The sequence below is a fragment of the Penaeus chinensis genome, chromosome 35 (genome assembly GCF_019202785.1).
Source record: "Penaeus chinensis breed Huanghai No. 1 chromosome 35, ASM1920278v2, whole genome shotgun sequence".
NCBI classification, from domain to species: domain Eukaryota; kingdom Metazoa; phylum Arthropoda; class Malacostraca; order Decapoda; family Penaeidae; genus Penaeus; species Penaeus chinensis.
The window spans coordinates 13,669,289-13,675,316 of NC_061853.1; the positions used below are offsets into that span (position 1 = coordinate 13,669,289).

Below are 6,028 nucleotides of genomic sequence, written 5' to 3' on the forward strand. Positions count from 1 at the left end.
AAAGAAGGCAACTCGTATGTAAGGTGTGGGTGGGTAAAGGGAGGGCAATAGTTAATCTGACACTAATAGGCACACTTATTTTTAACAGTAGCGAAGTGGTGGTGGGAAGAAGTGCAACTTCATTGTTGTGCTGACGAGGGTTTGCGAAGACTTGTCGAGGCACGGAGCCGCATTGGCGAGAGTGTCGGCGTAGACGGTAGGAACATGTCCGTCTTCGTCAGGAGGGTAGCACAGGCGTGAGTGGTCAGCACGAAATAGTTGGGCAGACATGATGCAGTTAGACATGAATTAGAAGAGGACTTGGTAGCTATGGCTGAACGTTAAGTGAGGCGAGGAGGCATTTCGACTGGACTACCCTGTCGACCGATAGCGCGTATCGGCAACAGGCGTCGGCAAGGAGCGTAGCCTCGTAGGGTAGTAGGCGAATTAGCGTTGGCATTGTGAGGTTCTTAATTAGTTTGGTATAGGGTGAACTCCCATAGCCTATGACCATACATGGACTGAATTACAAAGCAGTAGCCAGGTACCACTATCCTATCACCGTTAGACTCACCCAATATATGAAAATCCGTGCATGTGCTCACGTGTGCCCGGCTGCTGCCTTGTAGTTCAGTCCGTGAATGGTCAAAGGTTATAGGAGTTCACCCTATACAAAACAACTGCTGCCTTATAGTTCAGTCTGTGTATGGTCAAAGGCTATGGGAATTCTCCCTATACACAACTGATCAAGAACCTCACAATGCCAACGCTAATTCGCCTGCTACCCTGCGAGGCGACGCCTGTTGCCGATCCGCGCTATCTGCCGACAAGGTAGTCCTGTCGAAGAGCCTCTTCGCCTTCCTTAACGCCAAGCCATCGCTACCAGGTCCTCTTCATGCCTAACTGTAATTACACACATACACACATCACGCACACATTCATGCGCGCACGCACATATCGCACGCACACACATATATATGTATGTATATGTGTATATATATGTATATATATATGTATATATATACATCTACCGTATGTATATCTACATAGATTAAGACAGTAAATGCATAGATAGGTAGATATATATAGGCAGGTAAAAACTTTGTGAGACAGTCACAGGATATTAAACAAAAAAAATCACAAGGGATCTTTATATTTATTATCTACTTTATTCCACATACACACATCCATATGAAACTAATAAAGATAAAAGCTAGATACAGATAATTTTGTCAAATAGAGCCTGATGTCGGCTGGAGATGTTATCTCATATAAAAGTGCATTATACTCGATAACAAAAGAATTTCACCGACTCATCAAACTCTCCCTCACCTCCAAGGGCGATCCTTCAAATTCCTGAACATTGTTCCCTGTTGCCGTGTTAGCCTTGACAGATACAAAAAACGGTTAGTTCTCTATGTTTATATTTAAACAAAGCAATCGTGTTAATTTACTGGTGACTAGAGTGCTTTGGAACTCTTGTGAGGACAAAGAACGTTCGCAACTTAGGTACGATTATACGTCTTTAACACCAGTGTACACATAAATTGCCTTGCTTATCAACTTAATTCGCAATGTTTTCACAAATTGAAATATCAGGGAAATGTCAGAGTAAACTTAATATTGGCATTTGGTATGATCCGTCAACACTACATACATATAAGGTAAATATTTTCGTTCGGTATAGATAACTTATATTCATATATATATATATATATATATATATATATATAATATATATTGCTAGTTCTTTGTCCATTTTAGTCTGACATAGTTAACAAACAAACACACACACACACACACACACACACACACACACACACACACACAAACACACACACACACAATTTGGAACAAGACTTATATTAGAATATGACTGACACACATTCACTTTACATCTGTAGTAATACGATACAACTAATTGTACATACTTTCCTTTTTTTGACGGACTAATATATCTGCCATTTCTTTGCGGATTTTATCCTCTTTCAGGCCATCGCTAATTATTCAAAGGCATACATTCCTAAGTTTTCCATATGTGTCAAGCATTATTGGAGAAGGCTATTCCAATTTTCTTTTCATCACATTTATCCAAACGTTTTTCCAATTTGCCCTCAAGCGTCATGAAAAGCCGAATATCTATCACTTGTTTGTCTAACCTTTTACTTCTGCACCAAAACCCATAAATTCCCATGTCATTTTCTTCATGACTCGAAACCCCAATCATTTATCGGCGCGAAATGGGTCACCCATAAATATCCAGGACCCATAACCAGTATCTATAAACCTTAGAAGGACCGCCAATTACATCACCAACAATTTACACCAAAGCACCATTAACTTTATTTTCACTTGCCATCGTTTACGACTACCACTTAACCCGTCATTACACTTATGTGTTATTTACATCATATTATCACATAGCCATCATCGGCCACAGGATTTGTGAATCATATACTGCGTCTCCCTCTGAATCCTATGGGACCTGGACCGAACCTGTGAGGGGATTTGGCCGAGCTGGAACGCAAGAGAAATTCATCAACATAGATGTCATATATGGGAGATATGGATGGATAAGCATACATATATACAAACAAACACACACGCACACACACACACACACACATATATATCTTTTTTAGCAAAATCTCCATGACAGTCTATTCTCTTCCTTTTACACGGGACTGAGGGCCATCTCCTGAGATATCTGCCATATATACAAAGGAAATATCATTAAGGGTGATTTACCGTTGCCTTCCCTGACAGTGTTATTATTGAGACACGGTCTCTAGAAGGGTTGTCAGTCAAGGCTAAAGAGTCCCCTCTACCCTTATTTCTATTTATCCCATAGAAGGGACCCTGATAGGTGCTTCATTCTGGGTCAAAGTGGACCCGAGAGCAATACTAGATATGAAATGGCTCCATACTCCTGAGGACCAGAACCCCACTACCGGATGCAATATATATATATATATATATATATATATATATGTATATAGACATATAGACATATAGACATATATAGACATATAGACATACACATAGACATGAATGATGAAAACCCTCTACCGTGTTGACACTATGGTAGAAAAACCCACAATATAAAACTAGAGCTATTGAAAGTAAAACAGTTTCGGAATCCACCTGGATTCCATTCCATCCTGACCTAAGGAAGGAATCCAGGTGGATTCCGAAACTGTTGTCTCACTTTCAATAAATCTAGTTTTACATTGTGGGTTTTTCTACCATTTATAGACATCTATACATGTGTGTGTGTGTGTGTGTGTGTGTGTGTGTGTGTGTGTGTGTGTGTGTGTGTGTGTGTGTGTGTGTGTGTGTGTGTGTTTGTGTAAGTATAAAAAAAATAAATATATATATATATATATATATGAATACATATGTGTTTATATATGTATGTGTGTATATATATGAAGTATTCGAATAAAATTGTTTTGAATTATATTCATGCATGCATACATACATATATATAGTACACACACACACACATACAATCATATCACCATCATCGGTTAAATAAATATTTAGACGCGTCTGTAGACTTACCTCGTCGGCCTGTGAACTCTTATCCTCAGTGGCCTGAAGAACTTGCGGAAGAACACGGCAGAGGAAGGCGTCATCAGCAGCATTATTAACACCAGCACAATTACCTGTGGTAAAGTCATGAGTCATGAGGTTGATAGACAAAGAAGGAAATTAAGTAAAACATAGAAAGTACAAAAGAAACAAAGAGAGTTGCAGATGCTTAGGATGTCAACAACTGATACGATTAACAGCAATCATAATAAAAATAAAGGCGAAGAATAGTGGACCAAATCAGGGACAAACACTCACAGGCTCACATAAAACACTCACGCCTACGTAAAATGTGCGCGTATTATACGGACAGCCGTCTAAATGAGTCAGCGTTTCTATCTGTGAAAAAAAAATTCCCTTAAAACTTTCACTGTAAATGAAATGAGCCATCCTACATCAATAGAAATAATAATGATTAACACAAAATCACACATATATACACGCGTGTGTGTTCCCTTTTTTGAAAGAGAGAAAGACTGAGAGACTTCAACGTTTCCCATTTTATCAAAATTGCACTAAACAAAATAAATGCTCTAACAAAATAGCCTGTGTGTATTATCTAACAAAATAGCCTGTGTGAATTATTTCATGCACAAATTTATCTGCAGTACTTTCCAGCGGGTGCTTACAATACCTAGATCTAGATATTCCGTTATACAAACTTCCCCACAGAACACACATCCTCTCTCACGCAGAAACTACATTCGACACAAGTCAGCCTCTATATACAACACTTAAAATTAACATACCGTTGTTCTTGCCTGAATCATCATCGTTGTTGCTTTACAGACAAACAGTGATGAGATCTTGATTTTTTTCTTTCGCAGGCTTCACTCGTAGCCGTTGTATAATGAACAGCATGAGATTATGGATAGGGATCTTGATAATGATCTTAGTCTAGGTCCCCGAATCCGTTTCACAAACTGGAATTCTCAAGATGGATAACCCGGTAACTCTTGTGTGTGCGTCTACAGTCTCGTCCGCGGCCGTAATGGTCATCTTTGGCTCCGCTCGCTTCTTTTAAACACTTCATTCCCGCCCACACTTGCCACTTGCATAATTTTTCCCATTTCTTTCTTAAACTACGTTCACACTGATTTAGTTCCTTCTACACATTTGTTTGTGAAAACGATTTTCTTTTTCACTTTAGCCACAATTACTCTCTCTTGAGCCAGATGCCTGTTTTAATGCTAACTATTAAAAGCACTTCTATCACGATCACTCCAGCTTCTAATAACAAATGTATTAACATCGCTCGTTACATGTCTTGTTTGTTGACACTCCACGCTCAAGTGACACATCACGTAGCAAAAATGTTTCTTTCCTTCTCTTCCTGCATAATAAAGACCAATTCAATTATCGTTTTCGATGACGAGTTTTTCTCATTTTCTTTGCCTTACACTTTCAGTTCAGTTTCTTTATAATGTTGCATTTTTAGGTATTTTAGTTATATAAGCATACCTAGCACTTCTTACATCATGCCTTGAAATATATTGTAAAGAATGCTTGCCAGAAGGCTTGTTCACATGACCAAAGCGTGTCTCATTTTTTTTCGTACTCACTCTCTCTCTCTCTCTCTCTCTCTCTCTCACACACACACACACACATACACACACAAATACACACACTCTCTCTCTCTCTCTCTCTCTCTCTACCCCCTCTCTCTCTCTCTGCCGCTAGCTAGCTCTCTCTCTCTCTCTCTCTCTCTCTCGCACACACGCGCACACACACACACACACAAACACACACTCTGTCTCTGTCTCTCTCTCTCTCTCTCTCCCCCCCTCTCTCTCTCTAACTCTCTCTCTCTCTCTCTCTCTGTATATATATATATATATATATATATATATATATATTTAAATGTATATATATATATATGTATATATATGTATATATATAAATGTATATATATAAATGCATAGATACGTGTGTATGTGGGTGGGTGGGTGTTTGTTTGGGTGCGTGCGTGTATGTATTTTATTGTATTATAACATCTTATACTATATATACATACACACACACGTATACATATATCTATAAATTTAAATATTTGTGTGTGTGTATATATATATTCATATATACATTTAAATATATATACTAAATATGTGTGTGTGTGTGTTATACATGTTTGTTTCAATGCATTATGCATGCATGTATTTTTGCACACACACACAAATACACGCTATCACACGGCGGTGACTTCCCTGACAACACCTGCGTTTGACTTCTCAAGACGATATGTCGTTTTCTCGGGCTCAAGCCAGCAGTCAGAGCGCAGGCATTTTTACGACCGCCGCCACGGGGAATTGAACTCGGGACCACGAGGGTCGGAGTCCAGTGCGCTAAGCACTGGACTATCGCGGCAGTCATTTTTTTTTCTTTTTTATCAGCCATTCATTCCACTGCAGGACATAGGCCTCTCTTATTTTCACTATTGAGAAGTTATATGGCACTG

General features: G+C 38.9%; 1 long non-coding RNA gene across 1 annotated transcript; it reads right to left on the reverse strand.

The window, feature by feature from the left end:
* Nucleotides 1–1,115: 1,115 nt before the first annotated feature.
* LOC125044361 lies at nt 1,116–4,911 on the reverse strand. Its single transcript, XR_007116476.1, has 3 exons — nt 4,323–4,911; nt 3,544–3,647; nt 1,116–2,496 (listed from the first exon to the last, which is right to left on the reverse strand). It is a non-coding gene; the product is annotated as an uncharacterized LOC125044361 (long non-coding RNA).
* Nucleotides 4,912–6,028: the final 1,117 nt, after the last annotated feature.